This window comes from Malurus melanocephalus, unplaced genomic scaffold (genome assembly GCF_030028575.1).
Source record: "Malurus melanocephalus ecotype Western Australia unplaced genomic scaffold, MMel_1.1 scaffold_1, whole genome shotgun sequence".
In the NCBI taxonomy this organism is placed as follows: Eukaryota; Metazoa; Chordata; class Aves; order Passeriformes; family Maluridae; genus Malurus; species Malurus melanocephalus.
The window spans coordinates 5,646,273-5,664,117 of record NW_026623233.1 but is presented as its reverse complement, the minus strand read 5'-3'; positions in this window follow the sequence as shown (position 1 = coordinate 5,664,117).

Sequence of the window (17,845 nt, the reverse complement as noted above, 5' to 3'; positions counted from 1 at the left end):
GGTATCCTTCTTGCAGAACATGAGTTTGGAAAAGAGCTTGGTGGAGAGGGGATCAAAAGCTCTGGGACAGGCCTGAGGAACTGTAGCACAGTGGGGTCTCTTTGGGGGTGATGGTAATATAAATAATAATAAAATTATAACAATTCTGCCTGTCAGGCTCTCTTCTTCAGGATATTACAGCAGTRCAAGTGAATGTGCTTTGACCTGCCCAATGCTTTTTGATTCCCTGTTCTGGGAACTCTTTTTTCCTTCATGCACATTTTTGACTTTCCATTAAGAGAGGCATTAAATGATTGAACAGACTTAACCTGATTTTTGGTSAGCAACAGTCAACACATTGCTGAATATTTCTTTTTAATTGTTGGTTTCACAAAAGCTTCAAATCTGTCAAGATAAAATCCTGTACAAAACTTTACCTCTGAAATCTTGGGAAAGCCCCACTTTTACTCCTTTACCTAAGTACCATCCAGTTGCTGTAATACTTACAACCAGAACCTACCTTTAATTAAAACCTTACTGCAGCAACAGACAAACAGTGGGCTTTTCCACCCAGCCAAGTGGAATCTGCACATTCTGTTTTATAATTCAATTTTTACAGTGCCCTTTCCAGAGGAGACTCTTCTCTTTCCTGTCTGTCTTCGATTATTGCTGGGCTGGTGCYACCATCATGGTCTGTGCACCACAAGACCAAATTTGAGTTTATGTAACACAAAAGAGTGGGTCCAGCTCCTCAGTCACTCCAGACTTGTATCTGACAGCACTCTGGAAGCATAGACCTTGCACAAATTGCCAATAAAAGCCAACCTTCCCAACTGCATTCCTTTAAAAGCCACTATTGTTCTCATTCATGATTGAACAGCTCAGCTTTCATTTCAAATGAAAAAAAAAAAGAAGTCCAGGCTGCCTTGAACAACTTCCAGACATTTCCTCCACCCTCAGAGCATTTTAATCCTATTGTAAAGCTTTTGTGTGTAGTACCCCTGAAATTGTGATGGTTATTATTTTTTCCGATAGGACAAAATCGCTCTGATTAATGCCAGCACAATATTTCTATAATCTTTTAAAAGAAAGTTTCCGTAAGGATTAACTTGCAGAATTGGAAAGGCAGAGCAGTAAATTCATGCAAGGCCCAATTTTACTGGCAGACAAATACATGATGGATTAAATCTGGTGTTACTTCAGCTTCTTCGGTAATGAGCCATTTTCATTGTGAACCCAAATTGTTTTTCTAAGTCACATTCTGGGCTTCAAGACAATGCAAGCAGTTATAAATTATTTTCATTTTGCTCAGTGTTATGCTAGAAAAACAATGAGCTCCAGGAAGATGTCATGAATGGAAGAGGTTTCAACACAGATATCTTGATAGCCCTTTTCACCTTTGCCTTGATTGTTTCTTAATTTATCCCTTTACTAGAGTTACTACCTTAAAAAAGCTACAAACTTCCAGTGTGCTAGAAGCCAAAAAAAGAGCATGATCCTTACCCAGGGGACATTAGGATATAAAATGCAAGACAAATGGTCAGTTAAATTAGTGAGCTATAAAACAAACATCTGTATGTTTTTAATATCTGTGTGTTTTTAGAAAAGGTGTAATTTGCCTCAACTGCTTTCATATTCTGACACATGTATTTTAGCAAAGGACAAATAGGAATAGAGATTACTTACATTCCACACACAGAATCACAAGATGGGTAAGACTGGAAGGGAGCACAGTGGGTTTTCTGGTCCAACCTCCCTACTGAAGCAGACTCATCCCACAGAACATGGCACAGGATTATATCGAGATGCTTCTTGAATATCTCCAGTGAGGGAGACTCCACAACCTCTCTGGACAACCTGTTCTAGTGCTCAGTGACCACACAGTAAAGAAGTTCTTCCTCATGTTCAGGTGGAGATTCCTGTTCATCAGTTTCTGCCCATTGTCTCTTGTCCTATTGCTGGGCACCACCCAGCACAGCCTGGATCCATCCTCTGGACACCTTCCCTTCAGACACTGATGACAGACATTGACACAATCCTCTCTCAGCTGTCTCTTCTTGAGGCTGAACAGGCCCAGCTCCCTCAGCTTTTCCTCATGAGAGAGATGCTCCAGTCCCTCRATCATCTTTATTGTCCTCTCCTAGACCCGCTCCAGGAGCTCTGAGGAGCCCAGAGCTGGACCCAGCACTCGAGCTGTGCCTCACAGGGCTGAGCAGAGGGGMAGGATCACCCCCCTTTTCCTGCTGCCAATGCWCTTCCTGATGGACTCCAGGATTCCACTGGCCTTCCTGGCCACGAGGGCTCACTGTTAGTTCATGGACACTTTGTGTCCTGATATTGATTTAGATTTTATTCATATTAAAAAATCCCAGCACACTGGTTTCTCTGTTGTACACCACCATTTTTGGGCAGGTCAGACAGACTTTTGTGCTTTGCTTCCTAGTGGGACAGGGAGCAAAGTATTGATGCCTACATCCGTTGTGCAAGGGAAAACATAGGCAGATTAAAAATCCAACCCTGTGAGTAAGAAAATATTTACAYGAAAATGCTAAGGAAAGTATCATCACTCCTGCCTTTTGGTGCTTAAGTGCCTTTTATTGTTTTTTTATTGTTGAGGAAAACCCCTTAAAAACCAGAAGCCTCTGCTAAAGGTGAGTCCAGGCACAGTTTTTCATTAAGAATGGTCCTTGGAAGATATAAAGAAARAGAGCTTCTCTTGGGCACACTCCTGCACAGAATTTCCTTGTAAATCCAAGGAGTTGTCCCATGTCATCAGAAGCACCTGTCCCAGCTATCTCTTAGATCCTTCCCCACTTTTTTTTTTCTTTAATTAGCTGCTTGAAATATCACCCTTTTACACAAAGTGAAACAATTATCACCTCTGCTATCTAATAGTAATTCGGCATTTACATTGATTGCCATATCCTTGTGGACTGGCTTTCTTCCATAAAAGCGGATAAGCTGGGCTCCGTTACCCATTTTCATGACTATTAAAGAATTTTATACATAATGTAAATAGCATAAATTAGTGAGCAGGAAAATACTTTCCTCAGTGGTATATCCACTGGAGACGAGATGATGTTTGTTCACATTTGACAAGAAGAGAAAAAACTAAACTGGATCCTGCACAAAGCAGATGAATTTTCTCTGTGCTGAAATACCTGGAAAGCCAAGACCCACTATTTTGAGCACAGTCTTATTTAGTCCAGACACTCAGAATATATCTGTAAAACCAGTCCTGTGGACAACATTAGCAAAAACATATTGATTACTGTTCCTGCCAGAACATGACAAACTAAATGTGCCTACACTGTTTTGGCAGTGGAGGGCACGTGCCTGTGAGATAAGGTGGCAGCTGAAGGAGAGTTTTGTGCATCTCAACAGCACATGATGCTGATGGAAACTTATGGTAAGGAGGTGAGAGTGGTTGGAGAAATCTGTATTGGGACAAATAAGATCTGCTATCCTAATGTCTCCAGATATAATGTAAAGCATTGCCTAGATCTATCTAAATTTAACATGAGGGGTCCTTATTGTTTTTATTTAGCGGTTTAGCAGTGGCCTTATCCAAACATCCTCTTCCCTCTCACTGTTTCCTTCCCTATTGCCTGGGAGGAAGCACCTCTTGGTCCCACAGGGTCACACYCAGCTTGTCCAGGGCTCCTGGCCCCAACTAAAGCTCAACACATGTATCTTAGAGGTGTTAAAAGACTGAAATATATGGGAAATGGTAAATAAAGATTAGGCATTTTGGAAGCAGGGAGAGATGGAGGAAGCATGTAATAAAATTCCTTTCCTGMCACGTATGCCCAGCTCTCCTCTAGGTGCTAGAAGGGAATGAAGCCACACTTTCTCTTTSTTGTTCYCTTTCTCTCTTYRTCCCTTYTTCCCTTCCTACCTGGACAGATGTCCCCTGGCCACTCTCCCATAAGAGAAACTTCTGCAGATCCCAGGACTGATGCTCCCAGGTCACTCACACTTGTGAGGAACTGGCCTCTTTCAGAAAATCCTGGTGACATGTGGTCAGCCATTCTMCACACAAAAGCCTGGAAGTTCCTAATGTGTTCAGCATGTGGAGGCTGATTAAGTTCTGACTACAGGGAAACATAATGGTCTGAGTATAGCTGGAGGTAGTAAGAGGAGAAGTTATTAAACAGGGTATGAGGGAGTTTATTAGGARTAATAGGATGGAACTGAGAAGGCAAACATTTGAACATATGGAAAAGCTGCCAGACAATGAGATCAACTCAGTGTGAAAGGCTAGCGTAAGGAAGTGGAGGAAACCACATTTAAAATTAGACTTAACACTAGAAAATGTGCTGTGGGGAGCATGCCTGCCTGGCAGAGATGTGCAGACTGATCAAGTAAATCTTTTCTCTCCATGCCTAGCACCCTTGGATCTGAAAACAGGTCCAGTCACAACAGATCCAGACTCCACAATCTGAGACTACATGCTGTCTCTGCYACAATCAGAAGAAAAATCTTTTTAACATACGTTATTGGCGACTGGAAACTGTAGCTGAGCTGATAGTCAGGAAGATGGGAAAACCAAACAAGGCATATGAGGCCTTCTTTGCACTGATAAAAGKCCAAAGAGCACTTTACAGGATTGTGGTATTTATTTCCAGACTTACCATCACCCATGGCTTTGCTTAAARCTTTTCTTAAGCATCTAGTATTTTTTGGGTGGAATGGGGGTGAAACAAAACTGAGAGATTAAAAAAGGAAGTCCCCAAAATTATGTCCAGGTTGTAGGAAGTGCAAGCCATACATTTTGCTTTTCTTGCTTTCAGTGTCAGGGAAAGAGAGCTGTTGGAAAGTCTGGCACGGCTCTTTTTACAGCTCCATGACTATTGCTAAACGCAGCTTTGCAGGCACCACTGACTGGAAACACCCACCCACCAGCTCCGTATTTATTGTGAAACCAAGGCAATAGCAGAAGGCACCGGGGCTGCTGTTATCAAGTCAGCTGGGAACAGCAGCAATTCTCACATCCTCTCAGCAGCCAGGCAATTCTGCAGCTCCAACTCAGCAGCACAATCCTGGTTCTCAGCTGATAGGACTCTGCATATGTGGGACTAAGAGGGCTTGAATTAACTGTCAGACATTGCCTCARGTCACAAAGATGCACAGATTTTTCCATTCTCCTTTTATTTGCGATCTCCCTGCTTAATCCCACACAGCAGTTTCAGTGAAACCCAATAGGTCGYTGGTGGGTTGCTTCCCGCAGCTCCTGTTTTCTTGCTCTGCAGACAGTCTCAAACAGCAGCTAAAACAGGTTTAAGTGTCTGACACACAAATACCAGACAAGAGCAGAGGTTTGTGAGGATATATTCATGGGTGTATTGATTTGCATGACTGAACAGTGCTTTTTAGGAGGTAAACATAGAACTGGCTACAGATACTGTTGCAATTTGGAATTTTTGGAACGGTATTCTGTTTTTAGAACTAGACATTTTTATTTTTGAAAAAAAAAATCCTCTGTGGCTTTATTTTATGCTATGTAATAGTTTTACACCCTCATATATGGACTCTAGGGGGGGGAGGTGTCTTTATCCTCTTGCACAATTTTAATATACAAATCAAGAATATTTCACTGTGTTTACACTGTGTTTACCCTAAYGAGGCAAATGAACTAATTCTGTTTCCAACCAGCTGCTCTATCTCAGAGTCCCCACAAAGAAATTACACAGTTGAATATAATGTCTTTGATAATTTTTCATTACAAAATCTTGGCTAAAATATTCCGAGTTTATATTTATCTTCATTATTGTTACAGACTTTGGCAGGAATACATGAGGAAATCAAATAAGATCATTTTCATAGTTTCGTCCAAATGATAAACATTTTCATCATGTGGCTTSCAGAAAATATTATATTTTCTGTGGGGAAAACTTTGGGGAGTTGRTTAAATACTTACTGTACACTATATCCAACAATGGCAGGTGGATAGTAAAAATATATCAGGATTAGAAAGCTATGTAATGTTATTGTTGTTGAAAAAAGCCCCAATAATATTTTCATTAAACTCAAACCTTATTGCTCTAAATAATATGTCATGGTCAAATGCGTAGTCAAAAGAAAATCAGGAAACACTACAAGTTTGTGTTTGTTTTTCTCTAAAGTGCAAAAAAACYTCAGTGTGTGTTCACCCCAATCTTTTGACTTATGTATTCAGACATCCTGTTAAATGCAATGAATTTATTTTCACTTCCAAAAACTCTGAAATAGTGTTACCACTGCAGAGCACCTTCTTAGAAGAGTCATCTCAGTTGTCCTGAAGTCTTTGTTAACTCAACTCCATCATATTTCTTGCTTTTCATTTTAGCATAGACGGACACGAACACAAGAGACATGGTCCCTRTTTTTTCTGCTGAGCTCCTGCGTCATTGGTGTTACCACAGGATCAATTAGAGAAGGATCAGGCTTTGAAGGTCTGGAGTCTGGGATGGCAGGCTGTATTTGACTATTGCAGTGACCCTTAGTAAGTGATTTCATTTTGCACATCAGTTTTCCCTTATGACTGCTATTTGAATAGCCAGAACACAGATTTCTGGGTGGATGGCGCTTTTATTAATTACTTGCATCACTCACATCCAAGAGGCCTGGTCACAAAGTAAACTCATCTGCATTGAACACAGCACAAAAACTGATAAACACACATATACAGACTGTAAAACTGTGTGCTCGGGACAGAGTAACAATAATCCATAATGGCAAACAATATTAACATTAGCTGCTTTTCATGACTCCTGCCCATGACTCATAGAAAACCCTGAAGGAAGAAGAAGATTGAAAATCACACAAATTGATGAAACATCCACTAAAAACTACTTAGTCACAACAAGTTCCCTGCTCACCAGCAGATTGTTTTGACAAGCTGCTATCTGGAATATTTGAGGCAAGGCAGCTGTTTCCAGTCATCCCCCTCCACAAGGAGCTGTGCATGGAAAGTGCACAGCGAGGATATGCGGAGGCAGTGAGTGCCTRTATGATATCACCCTGAAGTGATCAAACATCTGAGCCTTGTTTTATTTCATAAGGCTTTTTTTTCATTAATAAAACCAAATGTCATATTCGTTTATCCTAGTCCTTCCCATAAAAGGATTAGAGCTGTCTAKTTTATCAGGGTTCATTATTTGCCAACAATGGACAGATTTCCTTCTCCTTAGAGTGTAAGACATTAATCTTCGTTTTTCTACTAATCAGTCCAAGGGTTTTAACACTTAATACTTTATGCATGAAAAGCAAAAGAACTGTCAGMATGATATAATTAAATTCTCTCTCATTGACCCTTAACATGTTTAACAGCAACTCTTCYAGTGACATAATTACAGTAAATTGGAAGAAAAGCTTCCAAATTCAGTTGGATCTCCTGAATAGTAACTGCATTCTTTATTCCTGAATCAACAGCTGTTAGCACTCCTGTTGAGATGTACTTAAAGAACTTTCAAAGAGTAACAACTACATACTGATAACAATATCAGGTAGAAAATCTTACTTACATTATYGGTGATTTGTTAGATATCAAAAACCTTTCCAGAAAATGTTTGATTTTCTATTTAGAACACAGTATCCAGGATTTAATCAAAATAATTTAACAGATGTCTCTCTGCTCTACTTTCTCAATGACCAAATGTACACAAACAGATATCAATTACAAACGTTTCTGATTTGAGATACTTAGGGGAGTATCAATGTCCCAGGCYATGGGCTTCAGAAAAAAATAATATCATCTCAGGTCATTTAGAGGTAAGATTCAGGAACAGATATAGAAGAAATTAATTATCAAAGCAAATTTTAAGCCTGTCTGCCACTCTCTTACACAAAGAAAGCCAGAGTACAGACTGCCTCGGTCTTGGCAGAGTCTGCGCTTCGAGCTGGAGAGAAGGGCACCTGGTATGACTGTCACAGATACCCAAAATKWAGATTGTTTTTTGTAATTTSCTTAATGTAACTAGCTCTCAGTTTTAATCCCCACATGTACARGATTGCACAGATAATTTCAAACTGAAAAAAACCTAAGAATTTGTTTACTCGAATGTTCCTTTTCCCAATGCGAAACTTCCACGCAGTGACAGCTGGAATCATCATACACACCAAAAAAACCCTGCCAATATTGTCACTGAAAATAACTCTGAGAAGACACTGGTTTGCCATCTGCATCCTCTGCAAGCCCACTTCCTGACTATTGATTTATCAGAATTTCCTTCCCTGTCTGAGCAGAACTGACCATGCACAGCTGATTCACTGAGCAAGTGAAACAGAGGACCCGCATTTCAAGGGACCTCACAGCTGAACAAGAGGAGCCACTCTTCTGATTCACACCAGCAATTCTCTCTTCTCCACAGAGAATTTCTCTAGACTTTCCTGCTGGTCAAAGTATAGCCCGGTGATAATGTGGAGCAGAAAGGGAGGTTTCTTGGCTGCAGGAGGTAAACAGGATAGCACACAAGGTTAACATATGTTTTTGCTCTATCAGAACATGATCTCAGCTTCCATCTCCTAAATTTCTCATGCTAGAGGAAAATCAGACAAAATCAGTGYAGCAGATAGATATTTGAGGAGTGGGAGGAGAGCTAGGCTTCCTTTAACTTAGGCACCATCACGAGCTCCATCCAGCTCTGGCATTTCCACCTCTCCTTACTGTTGTGAGCTATTTGGGTGGGCATTTTCCTCTCTCTCTTGYTCCACAGTGTGTTCAGGGCAGATTTCAAGGCTGTTATGCTTCCCCAGCTGGACCTAGGAGCTGGGCCTGGGGCCAGGAGTCCGGCTCATTGTCCAGAAATGTGATTCTGATTTGGGTTTTGTGATGGGTGAGGGAGCTGTGCTGTTTCCTTGGGGAAGAAAGGATTTTGGCCACAGTCTGTCTAAGTCACTACAAGCGCAAACCCCAGAGCTGGGGAACACGTTGTGATAGAAGCAGCTTTGGCCAGCCTCGTTCATATCGTTTGCAGCACTCCAGGACTTGCAGCTGGACCAGAACTGTGCTGCATGTAAGTGCTAATTGTCACTGTGTTCACAGCCACGTAAGGGGACAGCAGCTCTTCAACACATGATCCAGAGCAAAGGATTCGCACTCGCCTCCCAGCTGTTTGCTCCTGCTTTGGGAGAGGATTAAAAATAAATGGAGAGCAAGGAAATGGGGTTTGTGCTGGTATCCTGCTTGTCCTTCTGTCTTGGAAACTGTAAAGTGTGGAAGAGCACAGAGGCAAGAAAGCCCCCTTTCCATGAGTATYGTCTCTTTGCAAACTCAGTGGGATCTTAGCTGGATGGAGACAGCCAAACTCCATGCCAGATGCCAAGGCTTGGCAGCACAGCTGAAATTTTTTGAGCTGTTTGCATTTTGTTTATTCACTTGATTGTTATATGATTACATAAGTAATCTGTTTCTCATTATTTATTCCTTATCCTCTTAATTTCCTCAGGAAAGAAAAGAACAAAAGAAATTTAATAAGCACAGACAGGGACCCACAATACTTCCATGGTCTTCTGTCCTACAGGCTTAGAACTAGAAAGTTGCCAAGTATTCAACTGAAAATTATGACTGCTACATGTGTTGGTAGGATATTGAGAAAGAAGGGTTGCATGCTTCCCAGTWAGACTGGATTACCTTGCACAGCAATAATCTCTGGTTCAGGGATGGAACACTAGGCTCCATAACAGGCTGCAAAACCCCATTCAGACTTGGTCCTCACCCCTTTAGCATCACCTAGCTTCAAGAAAAAGCATGGTCAGGGATGAAAAACTAAACATTGGTCATTTAAATTGTTTTCTTTTTTTTTATTATTATTTTTTTATTCTGGTCAAGTAATCGCTATTTTACAAAAAAATTACTTAATCGATAGACTGTGTTTTTGCAGTTACCTGYGCTAATATGTGAGAGAGGATCTGAGGCTTTCACTCAGTCAGACTGAGGCATCTTGTGAGCATGTCTGTCTGCCTACCTAAGCTCAAGAAAGGGAGCTCCTCCCCACTATTCCAGTTTAAAATCTATGCTATTKCACATGAAACTACAGTAATAGRTAAATTTATTTAAGTTACTCAAAAKAGAATAGAATAGTATTCACTGAAAACAACAAAAAAAGAGAAASMACTGCAAGGAGAGGAYGAACAACTGTGCATTTACAGCTTSCAGAGCCAAAGAAGACAGGGGTTCCCAGCAGGGGAATCAGCTTTGCTAAAGTGAAGGCAGMAGCCCCCAGGAGCAGGAGCCCGGCCTGAGCACTGAACAGGACTGCAGCACTGCAAAGATGCTTGAGGTGAGACASGTCTGTTTCCACTCCACAGCCCTCTTGGGAGAAGGGATTTTTCTGCTCACTGACCTAGGCTGTAAGAACAATCCCATTCCCAGGGAGCAACACACTAAAAACCCTTACATATTTTTTTTCTTCCTAAGGAGGCTGCCTTTTCTTCYGAGTGAAGATGGATGCAAAGGAAAYAAAATCTCTCCATTCAAGTCCTTTCAGTCTCATTCCTGTTTTAATTAATTTTGGCTGTGTGACAACTTCCCTTTCCTGTCCTGTTGCTCTTTCAGATCTCGCCTCTTCCCCCCCCACTAGCTGTCAGAGCTCTGCTTTCACTCTCKGGCTGCCACTTAAGCAGTTCAAACCCCAGACCACAGGCTCTACCCCACAAGCTCTTTTTCCTTTCCTCCCCTTGGACTGTGCTTACAGACTCTCATCTTACTAAAACACTATGGAAAAAGACCACTCCTCATTTTGGCTCCCATGTTTGTGCTGCTGTCACAGAAAGTCTGCAGAGAGGCAGAAGAGACGTGCGCGTGTTTGGATTTGCACGATGCACACTCGGATCCTTTGACACCTCCACCACAACAGAAATAAAAGTATCAAAGAGTTTTAAGTACTCATTGTACTAAGTAAAGGATTAATTCGGCTCCAGAAGGTCATTTACAGTGATTATGCTGAATAACCACTTGAAAGGAACTAAGTCTTGACTCAGGCTGAAAGAGGTGAGTCAGGGTGACAGGATTCCTTCAGCAGGGTCCAACAACATGAAAAAATCCAGTCTCCAGGTTTCCAGAACTTTTCTCACTACCCAGATGTGTCTATAGCATAGTGTGGAAAGATCATACTGAAWAAGGTCTGCAGAAGCTCTTTACCAGATCATGGCACAGTTGTACGTGAAGATGACACATTTCCAGCCTGTTGAATCACACTTTTTTAATGACCCCATATGGGACCTGGATCTGAAAATAATTCGGTGTATTTAGTAAAAGGTTTTATCATCTGTGAAATCATATGTTGAAGCATTCTTATGAATCAAATAACTTGAATCACTTTGTCCTTATCTCCCAGCTACTTCTCCGTGACACTATTTAAGGCAAAAAAGTAGAAATTTTGATTCAGCTTTGTTGTTTGGGTTTGTTTTTTCCCTTCACATTCTCTGATGCTAGCCCATCTACCCTACATTTTTTTCCTCAAAATGCCTGACTTATTTCTTCCATTTAATAATCACTGTTACATTCAGTTAAAACAGAAAGATCATGATGTTAAACCTGTATGACTGGCTTAAGGGAGACAGACTTGAAGACATGGAAAGAAACTTATGTTCTTTAAGTCTTTGGAAACTCTTAGACTGTTACAGGAGAAATAATAATTCCAATCTCATGACTATGTTCAATATCAGCCAAACTTACAGGTGCCATTAATGTGATGATAAAACTATTTTTCAGTGAGTAAAGGCAACCTAAAAGGATAGCAGAGCATAGCAACATCACAGCCTTCTCAAAGCACAAGAAGAGATACTTTGATGATCTCGACCTACCTGAATAGGGCATTTTAAATTGCTACTCAGTTAAACAACTGCAGTTTTCATCTGAATAAACCCACAAGTGCCACTCCAGGCTAGAACTTCTTGGAAAATACCAGGAAAAAAAAAAAAAAAAAAAAAAAAAAAAAAAAAAAAAAAAGGAAACAAAAAAAAAAAGGAAAAAAAGAAAACCACAAAAGAAAAACAAAATTACCCTTGTTTTATAAAATAGTCCCACCAGATGCCTCCCAGCTAAATGAAGTATGCTTTGTATTAACACCCTCACTGACCCAGAGATGCTGTCACTTTCAAAATCACTAGTATTCGCAGGCATAAGTATCATAAAATATATATTTCAATTCTATGAAATTTTTCAGACTCACAGGAATACAATAAAAAGTCTTGGAATTAAARTCTCAAAACTCTTGAGACTGTATACTCCAAGTCCACATTTAATGGACTTAAGTCTGCGATGCCCCAAATGAGCAGACACAGCCCCTCCAGAGATCTGTGGAATCTCCTTTTGTCTAAGGACATTTTGAAGCTCTGGCTATTCACTCAAATTCCTGGGTCAGTTTCCATCTTTGATTCRGTTATATCCCCTCTTTTTGAGCCAGAACCATTGGGAGGAACCAGAGCGCTTGGTGTGTGACAGCTGATGTTCCTGTTATCTTGCTGTGATTTTTTTGCCATGTACACTCCTAACATTGTGATCAGAAGCATTAGAGGACAATGTATAACATATTCAATACACTGGATGTGGAATCGCTTCTGTACCCAGTTGTACAAAACCACTGAAATGTTTTTAATAGGGCTGTAGCTCATTTTAAAAGAAAAAAAAATTACATGCAGTGGATTATAAATTCATGCTTTGCTTGTGAGAAGAGGACATTCTGTGATCCTTGACTTGAGGAGTTCATAGGGGAGCAATGCATGCCAAATTAATTAAAGAAGAACCCAAATTCTCATCAAGTCAAACAGGAAATGAGAGAGGAAGAGTGTTTTGTTTTCCTGCACATCTTTTTAAGATCAAGTCTTTTAACTCCAAATTTAGAACTGCTTGGAACTAAGCCTAGTTGAAACAATTAAATGATTTACTATTGTTTAAAAATAAATATGACTCTGGAGTATACTTTAGAAGTACTTCTGTGGTTATTTTACTCCTTTTAAATTTTTTTTTTAATTTTTTTTTTTAGAGGGAGAACAATTCTTCATCTATCCTTCTGTCACCAAGAGGACAAAGGACAACTCAGGCTCTGTTACTTAATAGTGGAAAAATGTTTCTTGACTTTGAAATTATTTTTTAAATTATTAGATGGTATTTTAAAAGAGGGTGATTAAAAAATATATGCTGTTATTTAGATATGTACAAAAATTGATGCTTAAGTAAATGAGGCACATATCACAAGACAGGCATGACTTCAAAATGGCATGAATTTCTCTCTGTTTTCAATTATACATATYCCAAGCCAATTCCCATGGCACAGTTTTCAGTCAAGGAGAAAAGAAGATGTACTCTGCCAAAACATTAAAGGGAATTCTTTTGTTGACATGAGGCACCCTGCATGAGCAATATGGTAGTTATACATTTGGGGTGCTTGAATAAAACCAGGTGGGAGCAAGCGTGTGTCTTTAGACCTATGGCACAACTGTGTCACCCAGCCCCAGGAACAGACGTGAGGCTGCTCCAGCCTTCGCCCTGAATGCCTTCCCTGACCCAGGTAACATCTTCTTTCCCAAGAGGGCTTGCTGTGCTCTGTTCCCATCTGCCTGTGATGAAAGTGTTGGCTGGCAAGACAAACAGGATCAGGCTTGGGCTTGTGGTTCCTGCACGGGCTTCTTTGTGGAGACGCTCTCTTCCCACACTCCAGCCCCACAGTCACACAATGTCTGCTGGCAATGCAAGCACAACGTCACAAGATGTGATTGTCAGCTTGTCACATCACCATAGAGAGAGCTGGCTGTCAGTCAGTGTCTCGTGAAACTGCTCTATCTGATAGAGGYGTGTTTTGAACAGCATCCAGAACTTCTTGGATTCAGTGAACATCCAGCAACTTGTGGGCACACGTGTTTGCCCTGTTTGCAAAGAAGTGAGTCCTGCGTTAACTTCAACCCACCTCTGCAATCCACAGAAAGGCCACACGAGCTTTTAGACTTGAGAGAATCAAGGCCCTTTTGAAAACCTCTGAGGCAAAAAGATTCATTAGCTACTCGAAAATGTGGTTCTACACATGGAAGTCACTAAAGTAACAATTTTTTTACTATTAAYTGGTTGACCAACAAAATTTTCTTCCAAATTAAAATTCAAAGTCGTTTATAGGCAGCAAATCCAGCACAACCTTGAGTGAGGACTTGCTTGTCATGAGCAACCAGCATGCAGCAACTGATTCTAATACGTGGTCCTTTGCATCACTTCAGACCTCTGTTAAGTACAGAGAGGTTAAACACTCCTGTAGCATTTGAGAAGTCAAGCAACTGAACAAAATTCTTACCTTGTAATTTCAACTCYGCTGAAGTTAAAGTTGTGAGAACAATGAATTATATTACTATGTATTGCTATATTCATKACTATGAATATATATTACATATAATACTAGTAATACCAGTAATATAAATAATACATTATTATTAATGGCTCTTTAGAAAACTTTAAAATGGAAAAGAGATTAGTCTCTAAATAAATGCTTTATTTTTCAGTAAAGTACAAAAAAAAAAAAAAAAAAAAATAAAAAAAAAAAAAAAAAAAAAAAAAAAAAAAAAAAAAAAAATTTAAATAAAAAAAAAAAAAAAAAAAAAAAAAAAGACTGCATATTTTATTTTCTCAGCTTTTGAGGACAGTTCCAAGGATGTCACTTGAGATAAATGCAAAATACTGTTTCATTGTTTTGTCTCTCGATGGCTTTGCCTGAGCAGGGGCATTGGGCCAGCTGACCTCTGGAGATCCTTTCCAACCTCAACCATCCTGTGCTTTTGTGAAATGGTCAAATGAAAGCCAAAACTTTTCCTAAGTATTTCCTTCCTCTGCTTCAAATTAATGYACCTAATTTGATCCTCGAAGCCCTGAGTCCCTCTGGTGTAACATAAGGCATCATGCATGAGATTCTGACAGAAAACTTTCAAAACCAAGGATATAACACTCTCTCCCATTCCTGAGACATTGCTTTTCTTTAGTTTCAAATACTCTATCCACCCTTAGAAACTGCATCTGCCTTAAATCAACTCCTTCATGGGTGGTGGAGTTTTTTTAGTTAGTTTTGGTTTTATTCGTATAGAAGAGGATACAGCATCAAAGGAAATAAGTGCTGAAGATTTTTATTTCACATAGTCCTTTTTCCAATTTGAAAAAAGTTTACCCCCAAGCAAAGAAAGGAACACTGCCTATATGTGCTGTGGTGATACCAGACAATAAATGCAATGTAAGCATATTTTTCCCCCTTCTTGCCAGAGGTAAACATTTGTTCTGCAGTGTTACATTTCTATTAGAGCATTTTGTAGAAGGTATTTTTTTCACTTTACCCAGAMACTCTCTTTTCCCAGCCAGTTACATACACACCCCTACTAACTTCCCACTATSCAAAACATGCAAAATGAGAGAAATTGGATAGATGGAACGATTGACATTAATAGGAGAAATTTTATTTTTCCCTTAAACTTTGTACCTTTAAGGCCTTGTTTTAAAGAACTTTGATCATCTTACTGGAAATCATTTTAAAGACTCTACYGTGAAAAGATTTGCTCTCTCTCTTTTGTCTCCATCTCATTCATTGTCTTTCATGTAACTCACAATAAYGCATTGTTTCAATCTGTAATTTATTGCTGCTATCTCTCATAACACCTTGAGAAAAAACAGGATCARGGATTTTTTCAATAGAACAAACAGAAATGAACTCCACTGAATGTCACCCTCGGGGCAACAGGGAAACAAGCCTGAACACGAAGCAAGCACTTCCAAAACATTACAGGAAAGCACAGCTATGGATGCCTTTAAAGGGAACTAGCTAAAAAAAGTAAATGCAATAACCTTATTGGCAATACATGAAACTAAACTGTAACTCAAACCTGGGTCTCAAGGTGCTTGTATTTTAGCCTCCAATACATCATATACTATATGGCCCTATGCAGAGGGAAAAAAACAAACCAAACCAACAAAACAGTAAAACCCTCACACTTTTGGACAACATATGTTCTGAAAGTCATTAGCTATTTCTATATTCTTGCAGCTTTTCTTCTTTTAGTTGCTTGAAGTTATGCCAATCTCAGATCAATTGAAGAGATTTAGAGAGAGAAAAAAGTTTTGGAATTAATTTTTTCAAGTAGGATGACAGCTCYACTCAATTTACAGAGTACACTAGAAGCCTAAAGACATTGCAAGGTAAATGACTCCTCATCTGCATTATTTATTGCATTAATTACTAATATATTTGACAGTTTGGAAACAGAAAAGAAAGCAGAACACAGACTTGCAAACAAGTAAGTTTCAGTACTGATCATGATTTTGGCACTGACATGRAAAGAAAGTCAATTTAATTTTTGTTTTTAATTACAATGACAAAAATAATCAATGTTCAATCACTGAATCTTCTTATTTTATACTTGGAAATACAAAAAATCTTTGGCAAATCTTGTCTGTCATCCCAACCAAATGGATGTTTGTTTYCTAGACTGGTAAGTTATCTTAATGAAGGCTATTTCACTCCATGAATCCCATCCTTTGGTAAACATTACCTACAAAAAGAATTTTACTTTGCAGCAAACTCATAAGCAGAGAACTGTCTTGCATTGGCAACTACCAGGTGTCACATAAACAGAATGCAATTAGTAAAAAGCTCCATCTTTCAAAGGTGTAAAGSCTCTTTGCTTAAGAAATGTGACACCATGTCAAACTTCAAGCCATTTAATATTTTATGAAGATACTCTACCCCAAAAAAAAACTTTAAAAAACCAAACAAATAAAAAAGAAAATATAGGGTTAATACTATTAAATCAGCTACTCCTTTTCCATTGAGGTGAACCTTGTTCTTGGGGGTARTAAGCAAGATCTTTTACTTCTATCAAAGACACTTAAAGTGATACAGAAGGCATTTAGAGTGACAACAACCAACAACCTGTTTTCTGGAGGTGACTCCCAACATGAAAGCATCCCAGGAAAACCTGATACAGAACACAGGACAAGATGTGAGGCATCAGCMCAACCTAGACTGCAGTTTTGAGAAACACCATGTACATATCTCAGCTTCMCTCTCAGACATTAGCTACTGCCATTCTTACACTTTTTCTGCTACATAATAATTGACACAATAATTATGTGGGTGGAAGAGAGGCATTGAAGAGAACTTCATCTTTTTATTCCTCATTCAATGGCTCCCAGTGTTAATACCCAGCTGAAGAAATAAAATCAGCCCATCTTCAAATAATTGTTTATTCAGACAATACTACTCTATTTCCAACCTKAAAATATGTTGCATCCAAAGCTTTGATTTTTAAATATCTTATTCTTACACTGAATGCACAGATTTTTCTTATTTGGTTGCCACTTCAGTGTATTAATTAAATTTTTAAACAAATCAACATATTAAYTTCAAATTTGCTATATTTTGCATGTAAATAATCCCAGCCACATTAAAAAAAAAATAGAAAATTACTGACAGAATCTAGTCTCTTAAACAGACTTCAAATGTTTTCAAAACTCAAAAATTCATCATCTCAAAACCAAAGRTCAGCAAGAAAATCTGACTCAAGGGTAATGGTCACTCTTGTTCTGATGGACTGCCTAGAAAATTTATTTTAAAAAAATAATTATTATAATTATTACTATTATTATAAATCTCTTTCCTCAATAGCCAGATGGTTAGATATTAGAAAAATGGATTTAGTCCCTAGAAACATTTGCTTAAGTCATCTACCATCACCCTTTCCTTCTTGCATAACCAGATTTTGCTGGGGACTACATGAATCACAGGAGCTTTATGTAAATATTTGAAAATAGGTTCAAAATGCACTGCTAGAATTTCACTTTATTTTACAGATCATTGCAATTGTCTTGCTCCCTAGTGGCAAAAATCTGCAGAGAATAGAAAGATKTCAGCCACATTCA